Source organism: Mastigoproctus giganteus, chromosome 8, assembly GCF_048544385.1.
Source record: "Mastigoproctus giganteus isolate SK-2022 chromosome 8, ASM4854438v1, whole genome shotgun sequence".
NCBI lineage: Eukaryota > Metazoa > Arthropoda > Arachnida > Uropygi > Thelyphonidae > Mastigoproctus > Mastigoproctus giganteus.
The window spans coordinates 227,569,402-227,595,660 of record NC_143582.1 but is presented as its reverse complement, the minus strand read 5'-3'; positions in this window follow the sequence as shown (position 1 = coordinate 227,595,660).

The following is a 26,259-nucleotide window of genomic DNA, read 5'->3' as shown; positions in this document are numbered from 1 at the left end:
TCGCCTTGACTCTGCCAACACGGACTTAATGAAGTTCAGTCCTCTGAACAGAATCAGCAAATCAGCAAATGACTCTCGCATTGACTTCTTTGACAACTCCCAATCACTGATGAACTCCATCCACAAGTTTGCCTCTTCACTTAAACTGCAAAGTGACTAGCTCACATCTAATTATTGTAGCTTTTTATTTGTTATATTATTTTTCTATTCTCTAACGGATTAATTATTACTTGTTTTACCGGTAACTTAACTTAATACAATCCTCTTTTGTACATATGCTTTTATTGTTTGAATCTATATCAATGTTTATCGTCCTGTTGGATTTCACATTATTGTTATTATGTTTATTGATCTGATCTCAGATACACTCTTCATGGTTACCTGTTGTGTATCTTGCTATTAATAAAATAAAAAAAATAAAATAAATCTGCTCATTTGCCTTTAGATACGTACTGTATCTAAAGGCAAATGAGCAGATATGTCTGGAGTACTATCCGATTAGACTCAGGTAGGCCATAGGACCTCTCGAATAGGGCAGCTTTATGTTTTTTCATTTTTTAATTAAATTTTGCATTTCCCCCTTTTCCCAACAAATGACGCAGCTATCGGTTGGTGTCTCTCGTCAGGTGGCGCTCTTATTATTTATTTTGATTATAAGGGTGTAATTTTTAATTAGACTCATTAAAAATCAGATCAGTTTCAGTTCGATTTTTCCTGGTAAATGGCAGCTTTCTGCTATCTTTAAAAAAACACAGTAGAATTGAGTTTCATTGTATTCAATTTCTTAAGAAAAGATTTAAGTTTCTGGATACTCTCTTAAGAAAGTATTGCTTCTTTTCAATCATGTTTCGGAAAGCGAGTTTGATATGGGAAAACTTGTTTATTGTTCTCTTTACAAAAATACAGTAGACTCCAATTTGTTTTTATTCACCTTAAGAAAAGATTAATTTTGTGGTTATATATTCTTAAGCTGTTTTGGTATTCTGCTCCCTTGATTGTCATTCATTGACTTTAGATATGTATTCTCTCGAAAATATGCTCAAAGTCCAAAGAACTTTGTTGTTTATGATCCTGCACAGAAACCGTAGAATTAATTTCTACGGTTTCTGCAATTAATAGTCGCGTATAATTACGTTGGACACTAAGTATTTTGGCCTCGTTAAATAAAAAAGTACGTTTTTTTATTAACTACATGAAAGGCTAATTCTGACGCTGCTGAACGAGAAGCACGAACTGAGGCCACCTGTTGATTTACACGAGAATTCAGAGGAAACTGCGTAGAACCTTGGTAAGACGAGTCACAATCACAGCAAGAAATGTTGTATACCAGGTCATTAATTTGTGTTGTCAACGAAGAAAAGACTGAGCTTTTGGGTTCAGAAATACAAATATGAATATTTGTATTTCTGAGCCCAAAAAAACTCAGTCGTTCGCGACCTCAGTTCGTGCTTCTCTTTAGACTGGATAATTATGCTTTATCTACATCAGTGTGCCAGCATTGGGAACGCTTCAACCTGAATCATCAGGAAAACACTCCATACCATACTCCATGTTTTGATGAACTACTTTGAGGGTATGAGTTTCAAAAAATTGGAGTGGTCAGTCCCCCTAATCCTATAAAGAACCTCTGGCTAGAATCAGATCCTCAGTGCGTATGAAAAGAGATGGCAAAAAATAGAGCTGAACTGGTCGCTGCTTTGAAAGCCAAATGTTTGAAAATATCGGAGGAAATTAAATAAATAAATAAATAAAACTAGCAGAGAGTTGTTCCTTGGAAACTTGGATAACTGTTTCAGCGGACTTTATTAATTTTACTGTAAAGAAAATTTATTTCTAAATATGCAGTTGGACTAATATTAACAGTGTATAAAGGTAAGACAGTGTATAAAGTTTCAGATCGTTTGCACCAATATTATATTCCTTTAACAGAGGATGTGACGAATAAGTTAGCAGCATTGCATCATTGCATCATTTTCTTGTAGTATGCGTGAATTTAGTTTAATTTCACTGTTTACTCGGTTATAAGTCAACTTTAATGATCTTTAACGTGGCCTTCAGTAGTCTCTCAAGTAGATTTTCTTTTAATAAGAAAACATTCTTTAAGAATTTGTTTAGCGACGACTGTATGAACATTGCTATAAGCTGTGAGCGCATCCAAAAACACCAGCTGTGCCTTAATGAGAGCTGGCTGGATCGTTTTAAATGTTGCGAGCAGATTTATGGTTGTCGATCCCACTTAGCTCTGATTGGTGGAGTTGTTGTGGGCGATGATCAAAGCGAAGGATCGTAACTGCCGGATTTATTGCTTTTCCAAGACTTTTGGCAGGAATTTACTAATATTGGTCAGATATCTTTTATTACTTTTGTATTATTTTTGGCACTGGATGTATTATTTTTGGCACGAAGGTGACCCGCAACTCTCGTCTACTCTGGAGGGTGGAATTATTAAATATAATGAATAACATACATAGACTGGAGTACGTGTTTTTATGATAAAGAATGGTATATTATATTGTCTGGTCCTGTGGTTTGCTTCTTTGGCAGTCCGCTTAAAACTTCACTGAGCTGATCCTTATTTATATGGATCACCACCTACCAATTGTGACTTTTTAAATGAATAATATTGACTTGAACTCTCACCTGTCATTCTATTTTAACTTTTTTGCTAAAAACTGTAGTCATTATCAACCCACTGCAGGATGGAAGCCTCCTGAACAATTCATGTTGAGGGAAATGGACCATACTCTGCCACTCTGGTCCAGTGCAGGTTGGCAGATCGACCGTATTTAGCAGTCAGTGGCTTGAACCTCGGCTACGGAGGCCTCTCCGTTTCCGAGTCGTCAAGAGGCCCAGCACGCAATTAGGTAGGTGGTGATAATGTTTAGCTCTTGGATGTATTTCTTTTGAAACTCAATACGACAAACGCTTTGACAGAACAGCATATAATTGCATATATTTCTTGACATAGTAACTAGACTGACTTCCCAAAACTGGACTGGACTTTTCCCCAAAATACAAGTTTTGGGGAAAAAACTTTGCATTTTTAGAGTTTGACAATTGGTTAACTCCGTTTTGGTTGCAATTTCTTTTAGTTCTAATGATGTAAGAAGCAAAAGTATTCAAAAATTTCATCCAGGAACTCCAGGATAACTCAGCAGGATATTTAATGTGGCCAATAAAACCCTTTCAAACCATTTTCTACGTAGTAATTATGTTGTTGGTTCTAAAAATTCTAAACTTGAATAAGGGAGTTACTTTGCCCAGACGTAATAAAAGTTTCCATCCATACAGAATTCGTCATGGTGCTGGATTCCGACAGTTCTTTTTACGGTCAGTCGCTCGTTTGAGATTCCGTTTCCTCGGTAGATGTGTGTGTCTTTCGATGCTTTCGCCAGCGGTCCTTGGAAACTAACTGTCATCCTAAATGATGAAATTCCCGAAGTACTTATCGAGATACTAGACAAAAGCGGAAAATGGCAGACTGTACAGCAGCCATTCAATGCTAGGGAAGATTTAATCTAGGCAAGTATCTTATTTTTACTCTACGTGCGCTGTTTATACATCACATCTTCTTAATATTGACTTATTGCTCAGGTGGCTAACAATCTAAATGAGTATTCTGCATGTACATTCACGCATGAGGAGTTATTCAGGAAGGAGAATGATGTAGGTAAAGTAAACATTGGCAGTGAGCTAGATGATTTTGTAATAACTGAGAGGAAAGTGGAGGAGAGATTGTTGAGGATAAACATAAAAAAGGCACCTGGGGTGGATGGGATCTATCCAGTTATATTAAAGGAGGCAGCAAAGGAAGTATGCAAACCCCTAGCCATAATTATGAGAGCTTCTTTGGACTCAGGGGAGGTACCCATAGACTGGAGATGTGCAAATGTAACCCCAATTCACAAAGGAGGATCAAAGGCTGACACAAGTAATTATAGACCTGTGAGCTTAACTTCTGTTCCAGGAAAATTAATGGAGGCACTGGTTAAAGAAGCACTGCAGGATCATCTAGACAAGAATTCAGTTATAGCTCAGACGCAGCATGGTTTTGTTAAGGGCAGGTCTTGCCTGACCAATTTGATTGGATACTATGATGTAGTCACAAAAGAACTGGATGCAGGGAATAACTTTGATATTATATATTTGGATCTTAGAAAGGCTTTTGATACTGTTGCACATGGAAGACTGCTGCACAAATTGGAGCAGTGTGGCATTGGAGGCAAATTGCTGTTATGGATAAGGGGATGGTTGAGTGGCAGAAGACAGAGAGTGGTAATCAATGGACACTGCTCAACGTGGGCTAATGTTATTAGTGGAGTTCCTCAGGGTTCAGTGTTGGGTCCGTTGTTGTTTTCGGTGTTTATGAATGATATTGATGATGGTGTATCAGGCTTAATGTCCAAGTTTGCAGACGATACAAAGGTTGGCAGGGTTGTTAAGGACACTACTGATACTATGCTGCTGCAACAGGATCTGGAAAGGTTGAGCAGATGGGCTGAGAGGTGGCAAATGAAGTTTAACATTGACAAATGTAAAGTACTACATATGGGAAACAGTAACTCCAGATCAACGTATCAACTCTGTGGTACTACGCTGACAGTGGTAGAGAATGAAAAGGACCTGGGGGTAATTGTGCAGGCAGATATGAAGTTCTCTGAGCAGTGCAGACGAGCTGCAAGAGTAGCTCATGGTATCTTGTCAATGATATACGGAATTTTTCTAGCAGGTATAAGGAGATGATTATTCCCTTGTATAAGGCAATGGTTAGGCCACATCTTCAGTACTGTATATAGGTCTGGAGGCCTCATTTCAAGAAGGATGTAGAGCTGCTGGAACGGGTACAAAGAAGGGCAACAAGATTAGTGAATGGAACAAAGGGCTGCTCTTACGAAGAAAGGTTTAAGTTTTGCAAATTACAGAGTCTGGAGACTAGGCACCAGCGAGGTGATCTGATAGAGGTGTATAAGGCTTTGAATGGTTTGAGCATGCTCAATGCCAATGGGATTCTTCATCTTGCTCAGAATAATCACCTCAGAGGGCATAAATTCAAATTGAGGAAGGACGGATGTCGGATAGATGTGCGGAAATTTGCCTTTGGCCAGCGGGTGGTTGGTTGGTGGAACCGACTTCCATCATTTGTTGTTGAAGTTGATAGCGTAAACAAATTTAAGGCTCAACTGGACAGGTATTTCGAACGAACGGAGGGGTGAAATGGGAGTGGTGTGTTTTTTTTTTTTTTTTGTTTTTTTTGGCTGATGCTGAATAAGCTTGCTTTCTTGCATCATATGACTCTACTAATGCTAATGCTAATGCTAATGCTAATTTGAGATTTGAATAGCCGCAAATAGATTTCATATATATTTTAAATATTAATTAGATTATCAATTGGAATTTCGTTTCGATTATTAAATAAATTCTAGAGTTTGAATTCAAAAATGTAATGGTGAGAAAAATATAATTTCATTCCTCTTTTTCGTTATTGTTTCAGTTTACTTTCCACGCGGAGGAACATGGAAGAGGATTTGGCTCAGTAGCTATTGACAACTTCACCTTGAAACGGGGCTCATGTTAAAGAAAGCTCATTCGTCGTTCTCAACTCTTTTTTGTCCGGTTAGGGTTGCTTCTAATAAATGTGTCTTTAGATTGTATTCTCAGGAAATGCAATAAACAACACTAAGAGAAAGAAAACAAAATTCAAAAAATTATGTACATATGAACTTTTGAAATGAATAATATTGACTTGAACTATGACCTATCATTCTGTTTTAAATTTTGCTATGTACTTTAGTAACTAGACTGACTTCCCGATACTGGGAAGTCAGTCAGAACGAGAGAAGTGATGGTTGAATCACATTGGTTCACTTGATATCAGTGGTTTCACTGTTGATGATCCTCCAGAGATTGTGACAAACTGAACGTGTAATTTTGCATCTACATTCACGCATGAGGAATTCTTTACAGAAGGGGATGCCACCAGAATTTCATCACAATTTAATATGCAGCTAAATGATTTTGTGATACCTGAGAGGAAACTAGAAGAGTAACTGTTGTAATTCAATATAATAAAATGCGCCTGGGTGGATGGGATCAATCTAATTATATTAAGGGAAGCAGCAAAGGAGATAAGAAAATACTTCGCCATAATTATGGGTGCGTCTTTGGATTCAGGGTAGGTCCTTACGGACTGGAGATGTGCATGCCAATTCAACAAGGAGAATCAAAAGGGGACATGTTTAACTACAGATCTGCCAGCGTAACGTCTTTTTTGGGTTAAATAATGGCATCTCTGGTTAAAAAAGTAATGCAGGACCATCATTACAGAAATGCAATTATATTAAAGTCACAGCATGGGTTTGTTAAGGGGAAGTCTTGTCTGACCAATTTGGTTAGATACTATGATGTAGTCACAAAGGAAATGGATGCTAAAAAACATTTTGATATTAGATATTAGGATTTTTGGAAAGCTTTTAATACTGTTACACGTGGAAGACTACTGTACAAATTGGAGCAGAATGGCATTAAGGGCAAGTTGCTGCTAGGGATAAAGGGATGTTTGAGCTGGAGAACACAGAGATTTGTTATTAATGGACAATGCTCTTCGTGGACTAATGTTATTAGTGTAGTCCATCAACACTTTAATGCTTGGCCTGATATCGACAAAGGCATATTATACTTAATGTCTAAGTTTGTAGATTATACGAAAGTTGGCGGGGTGGTTAATCACAGTAGTCAGGATAGACTACTGCCAGAAATGTAGAAAATAGATACTTTGGCCTGACTAGTGGCAATTAAAGTTTAATATCAACAAATGCAAGGTACTTCATACGGGGATCAGGGATCAGTAATCCCTAATTAAAGTAGCGCTTGTGTGGTACCACGCTCATGGACGTGAAGACTGAAGAAGACCTTGGGCTAATTGTATAGTGAGATATGAAGTTCTCTGAGCAGTGCAGGCAGGCTGTCAGGATAGCTCATTAGCTCATTTGTTTTATTAAATGATGTACAAAATCTTTGAATGTATTGAGTAAACTCAATACCGATGGAATCCTTCAGCTTGCTTAAAGTTCCAGTCGTTCTCTTACACACACTGCTGAGAGAACGACTCAAAAATTAACACATCTACCATCTACACATGTGTATTGTGTCTGTAAATTGCATGCGGTCTTTGGTCGATTTGTCTGCTTTGCTAGAAGAAAAACCCTCCTTTCCGGAAGGGAGAAACCTTGTTATCCATGCCTGAGGCCGATTAAGTCAGCCATGGTTAGTGGAAAACGTAAAACGTTTCTCGCTTCATTGAATGGATTCGAATCATGTGGGGAGGATGGTGATTTTAAGCACTCTGCAACCGTGCAGACATTTTGGACGTATAAAGAATTTGCACAGAAATTTCCGTATACTCTGTATTGGCCCAGTTCCGACAAATAAAATACGTAAGAAAGCATTTCATAGCTCCAGCCAATTCAGCTCTTCATTATGATAGAAAAACCCCTGGATATATCATGGTCCAGGGTTTTCTTTTTACGGACACGTACTCATGCACATAAACTGTACACGTGTAAAGTTTGAAAAGTATTTACGAATGGCGTGTATTTATAAGTGACGCCTTAAACTGAAGTTTAAATTAGTTATGCTATACAATGGATATTCATTTCCACCAGCTCCTCTGTTTCGTGCCTTTGGCTTAAAAGAACCATATGAGTATTTAAGTGTAGTTGTTGTGGTACCCCAGGGTTTCCCCCATTAGCCGCTTTTGTAGTGTTTTAAGTGTAAATTTTGTGCTCTGTTCTCCTGTCATCGTGATGGACGCCTGACATCTTACCAAAAGACTCATCCTGGTATCAGGATCAGCAAACAGAGAAAGCTCCTCAAGACATTCTTTTCTTCGTTGAGAAAAGAGTCCAAATATCATGGATCAAATTTCACCCCATCAAACTATTAATAGGGAAAGATTCATCGTTAACAAATATATGTACTATGTACAATTAATCCAAGTCTTAATTGGCTACAACAGTTTACCAAACAATACAAGTCCAAAAGGATAATCCACAAAAAGTAGAATCTTCAGAGGCAGTAGAAATCCAGTAGTTCTAATACTGGAATGAAAGAAACACATGAAAATATTACCAGATCCTGAGTGTAATAAATTACAGTATCATGACTTTGCTTGGAATGTTGTGATCTTAAGAAAATTTGTTACGCACTGGTTTATAAGGAGGTTTCACAAAATACTTTCGATTTCCATGTTTGTGGGACAATGTGCAAAAGAAAAACATTATATTGTGGGAAGGAATGTGGGAAAACTTTGGGAAGGAGGAAGGAATTTTTAACAGGGAGAAGTCATATAAAATATACTCAACTGGTTAAACCAAAACAAAAGGTTTTTTTTCCACCTTTGCCTATAAAGCTTGGATTAATAAAATATTTAGTTAAAAATAGGAAGGAGTTTCTGCTACCTGAGGGAACTGTTTTCTAATTTAAAGATGTAAATCTGTAAGAAGTAATTTTCAATGGGCTTCAAATATGATATTTTGGAACATACAGTAAAAAGAATAGCTAGTTCAGATAAAATTATATCATATATCTGAACTAGCTGCCTGGCTTTCTTTTAAAGTAGTTGTGCATGGATTTCTTCGAAGAAAGAAATAAGATAATTATTAATCATCGGTGCCAACTTTACTGTCATTGAAAATTCATTTTCGTCGTTCTCATTTTAATTTTTCTTAAAATCTGGAGATATAAGTGATGAACAAGGGGAACTCTTTAATCTGTACATATCCATGATGGAAAAGCAGTAATAAGGTCACCGGAATACTACCATAATGGGGGATATCTGCTGGTTTCTTAAGAGGGAAAGTAAAATAGACTAAGAAGTACTATCTCAGTGGCAAATATTTCTAAGGAAATAAAATAAGCATAATAAATTATATGTTTTATTAAACTATTTTAAAATGAATAAATTCTTTTTTCGAACACAACCGCTATATGTTTTATAAAAAATCGTTTTTCTAAAATGAATATTTTAGAAAAACGCACAACCGCAATTACGCCATCTTAAAAATTTGTTTAAGCAATCATTCTCAACAGCTGGACTAAATATTGCTAATGACTTTCCGTCCAGAGCCTGAACGGTTTCGATCTGGCGTTCACATCTATACCAATCACCATGCTTACACAACAGAGATATTCCTTCCTTCTGACCATCTTCCTATTGTATTTCTCGTCCCCATCACTCTGAACAACTTTATTCTACCTCTGAAGCCTCAAACTAAAGTGATCATTGTATCAGCGCATTTAAAGATTCAAAAAGGAATTTTCACTGCCTCGACTCTTCCATGAAATGCCCTCAATGACTGTAGTGTTGACCATTCCATTGATCTGCACAACTATACGAAGACCTCCGCTGCCTCTTAATAACCAGAATACGTTTCTCTCCAATAAACCAAGAACAACATCTCCTGCAGAGCGAAGACAATTATAAAGCCTTAACGCAGTTTGCGCAGGATCTTTTTACTAGAAGAAGGACTTACCCACAACCTTAGCAGGAATTTTCCTACAAACCAACCACTCGTCATCCAAAATAAAGATCCTTAGATGCATCAACCAAACAAAAACATAACAGCTACAATCTGAAGAACAACTAATCGTTAACTTAACCTGGAACTGACCACTGGCTTAAACTGGAGTCATTATCTGGACTTCACCACTCACACGGACGGGACAACATGTCCCAGGAATGGCAGAGGAAAACCCGACAAAGACATTGTGCAGTTTGCTGCCGTTTTGGCAATCTGAACCGGATACCCTCACCCGGTTCACTTTCCATCCCTTCCCTTGTCAGGGGGACGGTTATTCTGTACACTCCCGCCTTGCTACCCCCTATCTTCACCTGGTTAGGCATGGGCCTGCCCCACCGACGTTTGGGGTTATCTTCACTATTGACCCCATATTTCTGTCTTTCAACCCCAGTCCTCAGTCTCCCTTCCCTCTCTAGCTATCTCCTGACTAGCATTTGACCTTTGTCAAAACTACACAAGCCCCACACTCAAAAAAAAAATTTATCTTTACCCCGCATAATTTATGTCCCTTTCGGCCTGACCCAATTTCTAGCGTTTCTCCCCCCCTTTTATTTAGGTCCTAGGCACTGAAATCTCAGGAAATTAGGTGGCAGGACCTGCCAGAGTAAACAGCAAATCTCTAAAATACTCGTGTACCTGGTCTGCCTCCACGAGGTATAGTGTGGGCAACGGTGGGTCTCATTAGGGACCCAACGGCTAAAAGACCAGATAAACAACGGTACAAAACATTACACACCACAATATCCATACACTGTAGAGGCCCGAGGTTTAAAAGTATCACACCACAATGTATACTACGCGGAGATGGGAGAAACCCCTGGTGCCGTTAGACGCAAAACACACTATACACTATGATCTGCACAAAAGTTTTACGACCAAGCTCGTAAAACTTTTCAGAGAGCCCGCGCCTACCTCCCACCCTTGGAGGTCGAAGCCCCAACAGATGATGCACAGCTAACGGAAGAGCAACTACAGATTGTTACCCCTAACGATTCTTATACAACAGAAAATACTGAAGAACCTTATACAAATGATGATTTAAAAGCTGCACTGGACAAAAGTAAAGAAATTAAAACTCCTGGCAATGACCTCCTCGAGGTGGATGTTACCAAGAAATTTGCAACCTACTTCCCTAACACCATGCTCTCCACTTTCAACAGATGGGTAATGGAAGGCCACCTTCCTGCTATCTGGAAGGAGGCATGCCTTAAACTCATCTTGAAGAACCCAGACAAACCACCTGAAGAACCAAAATCTTACAGGCCAATTTCTCTCTTGCCAGTCCTCGCAAACTTCTGGAAACGCTTATACTCAACAGGTTGCCAAAATGCTGCTCTAAAGAAAACCTCTTTTCTCCACTTCAGTTCGGTTTCAAAGCTGGTTGCGGCACTGAATATGCTCTTTTTAAATTAATATCTACTGCTTCAAGCACTCAAGCCAAATATGCGCTAGCTATCTCAGTTGACTTTGCTGGAACATTCGAACGGCTGTAGTGGCCAAGTGTTCTCAGAAGACTCCGTCAAGCCAAAGCACCACTCAACTTTTATAGCTGTGTCAAGGAGTACCTGAGACACCGCACGGTCCGTGTTAGTACCAGGTACAAATCTTTCACTAGTCAGGTCTCCCGAGGCTGTCCCCAGGGCTCGATCCTGGGGCCTTTCTTTTGGTCCATCGTCCTGGACGAGTTCCTTGGGATGAATTTGGGGATGACTCAACCCCTTGCGTTTGTTGACGATTTAGTTTTGGTGGTGCATGGTGACACAAGAGCTGATCTAGATGAGCGCGCAAATTGCGCACGAACGCTCCAGGATTGGGCGGTCATTCATTGACTGAAGATCTTGGAAGAGAAAACAAAATCCATATTGGTCAAGGGAACGCTCCAACTACGAAGACCACCGGTTATCAAAATTGACACCACCTCCATAAGATTATACCCAGATATCAAGTATTTAGGAATCATCTTAGATATGAAGCTAAATTTCCATCCTCACTTGAAATATATGTCAGAGAAAATAAAAAAAAAATACTCGGCCATGATTATCCGTATAAGCCGTGCAGACTGGGCCTTAAGCGCCGGGCTCTGGCCCTCATCTATAATGCCATATTTGTCCCAATATTTTTGCTATGGAGTCTCAGTATGGTATAGTAGGGCCTTCCTCGACCGAAATCGCTGTAAACTAGACTCCATATAGCGTTCTATGCTCGTTGTCGTACAGTAGCACCCCAGCTCTACAGGTGCTAGCTGGATGTATATCCCTACACCTAGAGGTAATAAGAAGAGGGTTGTATCAACAGTTGAAGAAGAGTATTCCCACCGAAACAGCAGGCATCACTCTTAACCTTGATAACAACCCCAAACAGGAAAGGAAGACAATCTCTGAAATTATGTATAGGACCTGGTAAGAGATATGGGACACCACCAATTAAGGTTTAATAACCAAAAATTCATTCCCTCTGTGAACCTCATCAGTCCAAAGCCTCCTCCCTGGTACTCACCAGGCCTCCATACTCCATTTCTCTTGTCAGGCCACGGACTTGTCAAGAGAAGCTAACATCCATGGCCATAGAAGATGATCCACTGTGTCACTGCAGGGCTGAATAAACGTGGGATAACATAATGTACGGCTACCATGAATATGGCGCGTTCCGGCTGAGGTCTGCCACTAAAATCCTAGATAATCCCCGGCATTGTGAGCACCTGATTATAATGGACGAGCAGCGCTACACCGCCTTCGCTGAATTTCCACAGTCTGTCTTTACTGCTAGACGGGTTAGGCACCCAAACACCATCCATTGAAGATCAAAATAAGAAACTTCCTGGATATGACAGTCCTCTCAGGGAGGGGGAAAAAAAACTCCTTCCTTGGTTTGCCCCAGGAGTGAAACAACCACCAGCACAGCTCAGCTGCTGCCATTAGGCCTCCCTAGCCACTCCCTTGCGTGGTCCTTTGCCTCCACTCCCCGGATGGGAGACGGAGGTGACCCCTGGTTTACTCCATCCCTCGCCACCCCTCTTTTTTCACTCTGGTGGGACATTGGCCTGCTCCACTGACTTGAGGTCATCTTCTCTATGGACCCTGGTATCTCTTTCTTTTCCCCCCAATCTTCAGTCTTGATCCCCTTCTCTAACTTACAACTAGCGTCCGAATCAACTCCAAATTGATTGAGCCCTACACCCAACAAGCTTCATAACATCAAATCGTCCAACTAGTACTCCTTTTGCTTTGGCTGATCCCTATCTATAGCGTTTTTTTTTTTTTTTTTTTTAGGCCTTAGCCACTGAAATCTCAGGAAATTATGTGGTAGGACCTGCCAGAGTAAATAACTATGATACTGGTGTACCTCGTCTGCCTCCACGGGGTGGAGTGAGGAAACGTTGGGTCCCATTAGGGACCCAGCGGCTAATTGACCAGCTGAACAACGGTACACGACACTACACATATACAAAATCTATACACTTTTAAACCTCTGTCATTGGCAGTGTTCTGTTTCACACCCAAGTTAGCATGCTGAGATGGGGGAAACCCCAATGCCGTTTGACACTAAACACATTCTACTCTGATCTGCACACATTCCCCGAAATATCATCAGGTATTGTAACAAAAAAAGCGGATTGGAACCGCTTTTACCAAGTTCTTGAAGACTTGCTACCTACCGATCCTATCATCCTGACTCAAACCACTCCTAAGAATAATGCAATAACCTAACCAAAAGTATCCAGCAAGCTTGCTCTATTGCCTTGCCAAAACGTAGACCTTTTTCGACTGTTGTCCCATGGTGGAACCGTGAATTGGACAACCAGAGAAAAGCAGTGCATCATGCCCGCAAGGCCTTCCAGAGGGCTCGTACTTCACGACTTCTCTGTGAAATTGACGCTTCCAGAGAAACCTACAGATTGCTATGAAATGCCTACACAGATAATAACAAAAAATCTAAGAAAAAGTCCTGGAGGGAATTGGTTTCCTCAATGGGTAACAGCGAGCCCTAGGGAGTGGTATACGGTATCGTGACAACAAACTCTCCAGGGGAGGAGTCCCGTGTTCAACATTCAAACCAGATGGTTCAGTCACCCTAACTTGGTAAGAATTCGTCAACTATATGTTGGACTTCATCTCTCCGAATGAGAGCGACCCTATGTCTGCTAATCAACAATGTATTATTACCAGGAACGAGGATTATGCAACTGATCAAACTGAAGCGCCCTTTTCATTGGACTAACTTCAAACTGCTCTGTACAAAACCAAAGACAATAATACTCTTGGAAATGATCTTCTTGAGGCGATGTCTTAAAGATGTTTGCTGAAAGATTTCCTCACCACCTAGTAGCTACCTTCAACAACTGTCTTGAGTCTGGATACTTTCTCAAAACCTGGAAGGAGGCTAATATAAAACTTATCATCAAAGGTCCTGAAAAAGCTCCAGAAATTCCAAACTCTTACAGACAAATTATCTTGCTTCCTGTCCTCACCAAACTGCTTGCAAGGCTTCTACACACTCGGATGGAAAGACACTACACAGAATCAAGCCTGGCATCCTCCCGTCAATTTGGATTCAAACACGGAACTGGTACGGAGGATACTCTTCAGTACCTCATCGCTTTGGCGAAAAATAGTCCTGTGAAATACTCCCTTGTCATCACAGTGGATTCTGCTGGTGTTTTTGATTGCCTGTGGTGGCCAACCATTCTCAGGACATGCCAAAACTCCTATCAACCTTTACGGATGCATTTCTTCATACCTGAACAAGCAGAAGATCATGCTCACCTCCAAGTACCAGCAAGTCTCCAGGCTGGCCACCGGGGTTGTACTCAAAGCTCGGTCCTTCGATCGTTATTCCTGTCCATTGTCTTGGAAGAGTTCCTAGAGATGGACCTTAAGTGTGCTGTGTGTTTGCCCTTTGCAGACGATCTAGTCTTAGTGGAAGTCAATGCCAATCTGGCGCACAGAAAGCTCCAGAGCTGGACCTCCACACACAGGCTCACTGTTTCTGGTGAGAAAACCAAGTCTATTTTTGCTCAAGGGATCGCTTTAACTAACCAGACCACCAACCATAAAAATTAATGGTGCACCCATAAAATTGTTCCCCGATATAAAGTACTTCGGCATAATCCTCGATATGAAGTTGACATTTTATCCGCATCTCGTTCATGTCGGAACCAAAATTAGGAAATACACAACACTGATTGCCAGAATTAGTAGGGCAGACTGGGGCCTTAAACGAAGGGCACTTGCACTAATATATGAAACCATCTTCTTGCCAATTGTCTGCTACGGTGCGGTAGTGTGGTATACCAGAGCCAACATCCAGCGAAATAAAGCTAAGTTGGATTCAGTTCAGAAGGTTATGCTCCTCACAGTTACTAGAGCCTGTCGCGCTGTTAGTACGCCGGCCCTTCAAATACTCGCAGGATATCTACTCCTGTATGTCGAGGTGATCGAGAAAGGCCTATTTCAAAGACTAAATAGAGGTATTCCCTCTGAGATCCCTGACATCCACCTTGATCTGGCCAACGATCCCAAAAGAGAGAGAAAACGTATTGCAAACAAATTCGTCAAAATTTGGGAAGACGCATGGGATAACACAAGCCAAGGAGCTATTGCCAAACTTTCCCTACCTCCTGTCGCCCAAACATACCCAAAGTCCGCTCCCTGGTTTTCTCCGGGCCTCCAAGTAACTTTCTTACTTACTAGACACGGACCATTCAGGAAAAAATGAACGTACATGCGGACAACCTGAAAGCTGGGAGCATATAATGTACTACTGTCCTTATTATGAGGATTACAGGACCATACTGATCACAAAAACACACGGAAACTTACACCATCAGGAACATCTCGGTGTTTTCTCAATCAACCTTCCAACTCAGATGTACTAATCAAACAACAATCTCCTAGGCAACAGTTCAACAGTAGTACAAAGGGAATTAACCTAAACGCACTGCAAATCCCTACGGGTAGGATAAACTAGTGCCTCTGCCGTGGTACAATACGCTGCAAACCCCATCCAGGGTAGGATTATCTTCAAACTGTGCTGACACCTTCGGGTGAGGGATGATTTTGCACCTATATACTAGAAGGTGGGTCAGGTGCTACAAACTCCTTCTGGTGTTAAATGTCATATGGCACCTGTTTGAAGGGTAACTGTTACCCTGCAATCTTTTTTCTTTCCTTGGCCCTGGGTGGGTGGGCTCCCCCAGGCCAGGGGATCCAACCTACATCTCCCCCCTTCTTCCGTCATCTGGAGGACGCCTTCTTTCTACGTGCTTCTTTTCCTTCTCACTTTAACTTCCCCCTCTTTAGCTATCTCCCTCGTTTTCTTTTTTTTTTTTTTTTTTTTTTTTCAAACTTGGTCTCTGTCAGGAAGCTCGGGCGACCCTGGCAGAGGCCAGCCAGAGTATGATGGGCAGCCTGGCTCACCCTCCCAGTGGTGGTGGCAGGCAACGCACACTTCCATTAGGAGTTCTGCGGCCAAGAAGTCAGTGACATAACAACAGAACATAGCACTACACTGACACAAACCAGACATTACATTTTTTGTGGCTTTTAGAGAAATTCCTTACTTCTTCACGAAGTACCATGGCGCAGATGTGGGAAACCACCGGTGGCGCCTTCCACAAAACACTATGCTTTGCTGTTAAGATCACAGCAATCGATCAAATATTTCTGAAGATAATTAAAGAGGAAATCACGGACACCTTTTTCGATGGCCCTGTATTAGGAGTGAGCGAGAAATTGATAAAAGAAATACAGTGGCTTGATTTGATTCAATCAATGTTGTTGCATGTGCAACAGCATAATGTTGTTATTTCGCACCAAACTGTTGAGTCAGTTTGGTGCGAGATAAGCACTGCGAAAGGAAAAATAAGGGTAGGAGTGTGTTATAGGCCTAATGACTTGAATGAGTACAATGAACAATTGTACAGAGAAATAGAGTGGGCCAGTAAATCAGAATGTCTTATAATGGGGGATTTTAACTTCCCAGACACTGACTGGAACTTGTGGGTTGGGCACTCACACACTAGTCAGACTTTTGTGGATTTATTGGATGATTGTTTTCTGCAGCAGCATGTTCGAGAGGCAACCAGAGAAAGTAACACTCTTGATCTGGTTATCAGCAGTGATCATTCGTGTATTAAGAATTTGAAGATAAAGGAACCACTAGGTGGCAGTGATCACAGTGTGCTGAAGTGGGATTTACTCAAAGAGGTAACTACCGTCAGGGGTAAAGGAAAGGGTTTTTGCTTCCGTAAAGGTGAGTACTGTACAGTGGTCTCAGACAGTTTTTAAATTCTGTACAGTGGGATCAACTGACGATGTTACCAACAGTAAATTCTAAGTGGGAAGCATTCAAGGAATTAATCGTGGAAGCTACTAGACTTTATATACCGATTAAGAAATATCGTTCAAGGTTTAGGCCTAAATGGTTCTCAAATGAACTAATGAGACTCGTGACAGAGAAGAAAAATGCATGGGATGCATATAAATTATCAGGTGACGCAGAAGCCTGTGGCAGATATAAGCTAGTCTGTAATCAGGTCACAAAGGAGGTTCGGCAGGCGAAGGCGGATTACGAGAAATCTTTGGCAAAGGAAGCTAAGAAAAACAGCAAGGATTTCTTTACTTATATAAACTCTAAAAGGAAGGGGCTGGATATGATTGGTCCACTTGACATCGATGGTTCGACTGTTGATGATCCTGCTCAGATAGCAAACAAACTGAATGAGTATTTTGCATCTACATTCACACGTGAGGAATTATTACAGTTTGAAAATGGAAGAAGGTTATCAAATTCTAGCAGTGTGCTTAATGATTTTGTAATAACTGAGAGCAAAGTGGAGGAGAAATTGTTGAAGTTAAACATAAGAAAGGCACCTGGGGTGGATGGGATCTATCCAGTTATTTTAAAGGAGGCGGCAAAGCAACTAAGCAAACCCTTAGCCATAATTATGAGAGCATCCTTGGACTCAGGGGAGGTTCCCACGGACTGGAGATGTGCAAATGTGTCCCCAATTCACAAAGGTGGAACGAAGGGTGACACGAGTAATTACAGACCAGTTAGTTTAACTTCTGTTCCGGGTAAAATAATGGAGTCACTGGTTAAAGATGCATTGCAGGATCATCTAGACAAGACTGCAGCAATAATTCAAACACAGCATGGGTTTGTTAAGGGAAAGTCTTGTCTGACAAATTTGATTGGTTATTATGATGTGGTCACAAAGGAACTGGATGCAAAAAATAATTTTGATATCATATACTTGGATTTCAGGAAAGCTTTTGACACTGTTGCGCATGGAAGACTACTGTACAAATTGGAGCAGAATGGTATTAAGGGTAAGTTGCTACAATGGATAAAAGGATGGTTAAGTGGGAGAAGACAGAGGGTGGTAATCAATGGGTGCTGCTCTTCGTGGACTAATGTTATTAGTGGAGTCCCACAGGGTTCGGTGTTGGGTCCACTGTTGTTTTGTGTATTTATCAATGATATTGATGAAGGTATATCAGGCTTAATGTCGAAGTTTGCAGATGACGCAAAGGTTGGCAGGGTTGTTAATGACAGTAATGGCAGTGTGCTACTGCAACAGGATCTAGATAATTTGGGCAGATGGGCTAAGAAGTGGCAACTGAAGTTCAACCTTGACAAATGCAAAGTACTGCATATGGGTAGAAGTAACCCCAGAGAAACGTACCAACTGTGTGGTACTATACGTAAGGTGGTAGAAAATGAAAAAGACCTGGGAGCAATTGTGCAGTCAGATATGAAGTTTTCTGAGCAATGCAGACAGGCCGCTAGGGCAGGTCATGGGGTTTTGTCAATGATATATAGGAATTTTGCTAGCAGGGAAAAGGAGGTGATTGTCCCTCTGTATAAGGCAATGGTCAGGCCACGCCTTGAGTACTGCGTACAGGTCTGGAGGCCTCATTTTAGGAAGGATGTAGATTTGCTTGAGCGTGTACAGAGAAGAGCAACACGATTGGTGAGGGGAATGAAGGGATTCTCTTACCAAGAGAGGCTTAAGTTCTGCAAATTGCAGTGGCTGGAGACTAGGCACCTGCGCGGTGATCTGATTGAGGTCTATAAGGCCTTGAATGGGTTGAGCACGCTGAATTCTGATGGGATCCTTCCACTTGTTCAGATTACGAACCTACGGGGACATAAGTTCAAATTAAGAAAGGACAGATGTAGAATAGATGTGCGGAAATTTGCCTTTAGCCAGCGGGTGGTTAATTGCTGGAACAAACTTCCATCTGTCGTTGTGGAAGTTGATAGGTTAAATAAATTTAAGGAGGAACTGGACAGGCATAAGGAGGAACTGGACAGGAGGGAATGGTGTGATTTTTTTTTTTTTTTTTTTGGCTGATGCTGCATAAGCTCCTACACTTGCTTTCTTGCATCATGTGCCACTACTACTACTACTACTACTACTACTACTACTATTGTACGTGCATAACAACAATCTATGGTTAATTGCTGCTTGCATCCTTTGCTCAGCCGCTTGCATCCTTTCTGCTGTTCGGCCATTATGTTCTGGCTCTCCAAGTGGTCTGATATCTTCCTGGTTATGCATCTGGTCAGGATCTTGTATATCGTTGGGAGGCAGGCGATTGGCCTATATTTCGCCAGGGTTTCTTATACCTTCCTCTTTAGGTATATGATTCCTTGAGTGAGAAACTTCAGGATTTACTCTGGGTGCCTTATCAGTCGGGTGAGCTGCTCTGCCAGGTGCTTGCAAGTGAGCTTCTTGTACCAGCAGTGAGCTTCTTATTCTTCTTCTTTTTCTTCTTCTTCTTCTTCTTATTATTATTATTATTATTATTATTATTATTGTTCTTATATTATTTTTCCCTGATTGGGGTTTCCACTCCGTGATGGGTATTGTTACCAAGTACACAGGGTGGTTGCGGTTGTGTCTGGTATTACTGTTGGTCGAAGAACTCTCTGACTATCCTACAGGTGTTCAGGATGGCGACTTTCTGGAGTTCCTTGAAGGTGTTCTCTTGGAGACCTATTGCTATTAAGCTGCTAGCCTAGCTAGCCATATTATCATTATTATTATATTTAATTGATTGATTTTAGCCCCTTAATTCTTGGAAATAAGTTAACCACAAAGCAATTGATAATTTAATCAGAACTGTATATGAAACTGAAAATGTTTATTTGCTAACAAGATAATCTCATCACGTAAGGGAAAACAGCCAGATGGAAATCAGTTAACAAATTGAATGTAGTTTCAATTTTCTATCACAAAAGGTGATTTGTTCACATGGGCTGTGGGATTCTCCCTTCTGTTTTCTCCCATAAATAAAGCTGTCCTTTGTTAGAGGGTTCTATTTTCCAAAATGGTGAAAATATTCCTGTTTCTCTGTCTGGTGGGGCTGAGTTTGGAGGACACAACATGGAGTCGGTATCACCATCAGATTCCTTTTTAATGCTTTACATTGTTAAATTTCGCTCTTTCAAAGATGATATGAAATTAAAAGTAATAATGTACAATATTTTTTATTATTTCATTATTTTTAATAATTTTATTTTTATAATTGTAATGAAATTGTGTTATTTTGAATATAAGGATTCAACTAATCATACAGTTCATATACTTAAAGTGTGATTTTGTTTCTAGAATCCAAGAAGCGGCTTGCCATGGAGAATCCCAGTAAGTTTTTTCCACTTAATCGATTATTAGAATAAACAAGTAATTATTTTTCTTTTTTAAAATGGACTCTAAATTCAATAAGGTGTTTCAAAATTACCACGTGGCATCATAAAGTTCCGAGCTGATATTTTGGCTTCGTAGTGAGTTTTAACGTGCAATATGTTGATGACGTATTACCTCTATCTTCTCATTTCTTCTATCAGTGATTAAAAGGCCTTTGAACCTTCTGCAGTGCTGATTTCAATGGTAGAAAGACATTCGGCCCCAATGTTAATGCGAGCAGTCAAATTACAAACACATCATAAATGTAAAGGTAAAAGGCAACTTAACACAGTCTCGATCCTTCTTCTGTGTGGTGAAACTATCATCAACTAATGACTTCTTAGAATTAACAGAATATTTCGAACGTGTTCCTGCCTTTCTGGACTTGTTTTTTGGATAATATTATTGCTACTGCATAATTCATGACTCTTACCCCTTGTGGACTGCTTTGGGCTGCACTAGATAAAGGCATGGTCGTGCCATATCTTTCATCGTGTTCCACGTTTTCTCCCTTTATGCTATTTTCTTCTTCATCACAGTGTACCAAGATACATTTTTGTTTAAAATGTGTTTAAGTTTACTTTCTGTAATTTTAAAATCTCATTTCAGTAATTTTGCGAAATTAATTTCTACAATATTCTGTAAAAATAATTCCTAACTTTTTTTGGAGTATTTTTACTAAATTTAATCCTTTCCGGTAACTTAATCTTAACTTCACCAGTTTATTGCTACGATACTTTGTAAATTGATATTCTGTAATATATTGTAAATTTAAAATTTGAAATCGTTCAAGTTTCACCTAAATAATGGTTCTTCCAAGATCCACTTTCAAACATCGTCCAAGGACATCAAACATCGTCCCAGGCGGAAATAGTAGTGGGTATTTTCAGTGCGAGTCGTGAATTCGTCACTTGTATAACCTGTGGCACGTATTTTCAGGTTGGTGGATTGGACAAACTAAACTCAACTGACATTCTTTTCTTTTGTCCGAAGTAAGGCATCGACTGATTTCAAATTGAAACTGCTGCTTTACTTGAAGAATTTGAGTCACTGAAGTCACTGAAGAAACGGTCCTGGAAATAAATTAACTGGGAACTCGTATGGGACTCAAGTATCTCTCCACCCGCCAAACGATACACCCTCGATTCGGCTCCCAGAACAGAACAGTTAAGTGCATTCTGCTCTGGTTGAAGGAAATTTAGTTTTTTTGGGAGATTCTATTGTCATGGAAACCGGTAATATTTTTTTTAAATAAAGATTGATGGACCAGAACTAGGGTGCGTTTGTTGGGAGCAAAAATTGATGATGTTACCAACAGACTATCAGATTTTAAGGGGGTTAGAGAGCATTAATATTCATGAGAGCATTAGAGAGCATTAATATTCATGCGGGGACTAACGATGTTCAAGGAACACTATTTAACGATTGGTTGGATAAATATAGAATCATGCTGAAAAAAATGACGCGAGTTAGGGCAGAATATGTATGACTGCAATTCTTCTCAGACACGAGAAGAGTGATTGCACATACTTGAATACAAAGATGAATAAAACATATCAGATCGGACCCTTGAGCGCTGGGTATAGGATAATCAGATAAACCAGTTGATAATGCAAATGAGCTGAATGGATGTTTCGCATCGGTCTTTACTGAAGAAAGACCCTTCGTGCTGAAAGGGTGTGCAAGTAAGACTGAGCCATATGAAATTAGTGTTGTCGTAATTACAGATAATTGTTTATTATAAAAACTATCGAGCAAAAAAGCACGTATGGTTCAAGGAGTTGATGACAATACATATGCCCAATAATTTTGAGGGAAGAGGCCAGAGAATGTATCGAACCATCGAGGTTAATTAAGAGGGCATTTTTGGACTCGGGAGAGATTCCTTTGAATCGGAGAAGTACCAGCATATTGCCAATATATAAAAATGGTTAAGAGAAGGCGATTAATAAGTACGCAATCCATCGGCATTTAGATAGATATAGGATTTTGATAGACACACAATTTGGTTGTGTTAAGGGAAAATCATGTTTGACTAACCTGGTAAGCTGTTTTGAAACAGTTACTCATGAGCTGGATGCAGGCAATAATTTCTATATAGTTTATTCGAATTTTAGCAAGGCATTTAACTCAGTCCTTCATGATAGGTTAGTATATAAACTGGAACATGTTGGGATTACTGGAAAGATTCTAAGATGGATCACAAGGTAGCTGCAGGGTAGAAAACAAAGGGTTGTGATTAATGGATATTCTTTAGAACTGGTCGAACGTCAGAAATGAGATTCCCAAATCTTGATCCTTTGGACCACTATTGTTTCTGATTTTCAAAAACGACATCGACTAATGAATAAAAGGCTGATGTTTGGGAGAATCACTAATGATCACTATCAAGCAGCGTTCCTTCATCATAACTTGAAGCCTTCAAGAATGGTCAGAAAAGATTGGCAGCTATGTTTTTATGAAGTAAAATGCAAAGTCTCACACTTGGGTATAGCAAGAAATTATTTATACACTTCGATTTATATACACACAAAAAAAAATAATAATAATTTATGCACTTTGATTATGTGGACGCTTAGCTTCGCAACCAGGCACTTTAGATGGGACCTGACTAAGGTTATAAGGTTCTGAGAGGGGTTAGTAAAATGAACGAAGGCTGAATGTTTTATAAAGAATTCCAGAACTGGGGGCCTTAATTTTAAATTACAGAGGAAGACGTTTAGAGGAATGTTTTCTTTTAAGAAGCAAGTTGGTGATTACTGGAACTTGGTGATTGCTGGAAGCGAGTTGGTGATTACTGGTACAGGGATTGCTGTTGTTAGCTAGGCAAACATTTTCAGAATTTAAACTTACTCTGAATGTAAAAGAAATGTTTGTTTATTGTAGAACAATTTCTTGAGATAAAATCTCGTTGTGTCTTGCAGATTTATTTCAAGGCGACATCACTGGGATTGACTGGAACGAGGTAAGCTTTCAGAATGAATTATTTCCTTTGTAGGATCAAGGGGTTATGTACTTCTTTCTTCAGAATTTGCCTTCACAGTATTCTCCGGTAGTATTTCGTATTCAACAAAATGTAAATTTAGCGTTTTTTTAATTTTAAAAATATTTGTTAAGTAATTTAAAAATTGAATAGGTAATTAAGAATGCTCGAATAATTTAAAACAATAAGTTAATATTCTTTACACACTTAATTTTGTTTAAAAATTCGTAAAAACTTAAAAGTACAGCTATCACTAGCAAAGAGTAACCAAATTTCTTTTAGATCCAAGAGAGAAGCGGGCTTGTGAGTATGAACCGACTGTGGACAGATGGAAAAATCCCATACGTACTTGACAGAAGCGTACGTAAGTGAAGAATCTTTAATCATTTTCATCTATACTATTTTGTTATTATTTTTAGTTATAAGTGCCTTTTTGTGCCTCTCCATTTTAAATTCCTACTTTGGTCTTCATGATATACAAGAGAGAGAGTATCACATCGAATATTGCTTTCTAGCAAGTGTGCCAGAGTGGGTGGTACTTCTAGCATTAACTTTAATAACCGTGTGCAAGTGAAGCGGTATTACCTTGATAACGGTTGAATGGCCTTGTCAAAGAGTTTCAAGAATCCACAACCGATATTGAGTAATCAACAGTACCTTTAAACTTATACCTCTGTCGTTTAAAAGGTTTAAGAAAATAGGACTTCTATCATTTGGTCCACCGCTTACAAAATTCCCTTCAATAAGTTCCTGTTGGTTCACTGGTATCAGAAGGGTGTCTGCGCTGGTAGCACAGTGGTATCGTCACCATCCTCCCCACACCGGGTGGAAAAAGCCCGTGTTCGAATCTGATCGATAATGCGAAGAACTTTAATGGGCTTTTTTCACTCAGTGGCTGAGTTAGTCGATCTCAGACGTAGATAGCAAGGTTTCCACCAGAGAAACTGTGGTTTTTTCGTCCAGCAAAACAGGCAAAACTTCTCTCACAAGTTGGGTGCGACTCATTGTGCTGTACTGATCATATCTCGTGATCACTGAGCACCGTTAACAACAGTCTTGTGCAATGTTTTACTTTGCCTGTTCCTCTTCGGATGAACACCTCTTATTGTCACCTTGAGATTCATTCTTATGGACTGTTTTGGACCTTCTTTTTTTGTTGATCGTGCTCTGCATGACAGGATGGGATGTGTGATACATAAGACACGGTTGTACAGTCCGGCCCACCTCCACGGGGCAAGGACGAAAAGCAGTGAGAGTTTTACTTTGCTGTAGAGGTTTTAGACGCATCAGTAAATTAGGCTGTATTGCGCCCTATATAATATATCTGTAAATTGCTTGCGTTCTGTGGTCGATTTAATTGAAAGACGAGTCATCTTTCTGGCTGAGCGGCTGTGTGCGGGATGTATACCATATTTAAAAAACCAACTTACTGTGGAGCATTTTGGCCAAAATTAAAGTTCCCACAAGCTGAGGTTTGTTTGTTGTTGTTTGTTATTTGGTTTTTAGGAGCATTAGCAACTAAGGCCATATTGCTCCGGGATATGCGGTGGTCATTCCCTGACCTTTCCGCATTCGGTGGTGACGGGCTCGAACCCCGGTCTAATCAAGAAGCGTGTGCTATGCACTGCTGCTCCTTCCCACCTGGCTACGGAGGCGCCGACACAAGCTGAGGCCTAGGTAGACCAGTAAAAAGAAGGATTGCATTCTCGATCTTATCATACTATGCAGGATTAACGCTAAAAGCGGTGAGCAGCTGAATTTTATTGTGAAAAAAATATATTCAAAAATATGCAGATATTCGTGTACACTATCTTACCAAAAGTTGTGCAAAATCCCTGTGATCGTCAGTAATTGTGCGTCCAAGAAAGGGTGCAATTAATTTTATAAAAGTGATCAGGGTTTGCATTCAAACATACATTGTGCTGCCACTCTATTAGGTACACCCCTGTTGTGCACACAAATGGCTTTTCTACAAGGCTGTTTTGAAGGATAAAGGAAGCTCAACACGTTACTAGGTAGGCGTACCTAATAAAGTGGCAGCACAGTATATGCAGAGTACATGAATAGGGCTATTAGAGTTTCAAAGGAATGAAAGTGGATGTCATGAGCAGAAAATGTCTGAATTGTTTGTGAATTAAAAACTGTAGAGCTGATATTAGGTAATGTGTTTCTGGTGGAATGGACTAGATTCTCTGGTCGCAGTGCATAACTGCTGAATATTGCATTATATGTTTTGGGTTTTTGTGTACTCTAAAATTCGGTAGATTTCTTTGAATGAATATTTTTGTTATAATTACAATTGCCCATGACTTTCGGTAGAACGGTGTTTTTCACACATTTTGATCAGAGGCGTAAAAATATTTCAACTTTAAATATGACTACAATCTAGACTCTTTGGTGTTAATTACTTATTCTATATTTCTTTCTCTCTCTTTCTCTAGAGTCCGGCGAAGTTCGGAACGCCATAACTCTTGCAATGCAGGACATCGAAAAGAACACATGCATACAGTTCGTTCCAAGAAACCAAATTTTACACAAAAACTTTATTCTCATACAAGCCTTGGATGGGTGAGCTTGAAAATTAACTTAATTTCCATTTGTTCGCTGTTCAGTTTGTATTACTTTTAGTTGAAATTCTTAACACAGTTTAAGAAACACAATGTAAAGTGAGAAAACAGGAGAAAAATGAAAAAGAATAGAAAAAAATTAATGCAAGGCTATGAAACGTTATTAGAATCATTATTATACTAACAGTTAATCTCAAAAGTTAAAAGTCACACAGTTAATCTCAAAAATTATGCTCAATTAAATGAATTGGGGGAAGAAGAGACTCAACCACCCCAGGTGGTAGGAATAAAAGAACATGGGGAAAGAGATCCCTATGGTGGAGCTTCATGGTGCCAGCTTGGATAACCATGAGGGCCCCTGAAGGCCTGCATAGACATCAGTCTGTCTGGTGAAAAGGCTAAGATAGAACATGCAATTAATAATAACTTTCATTCACT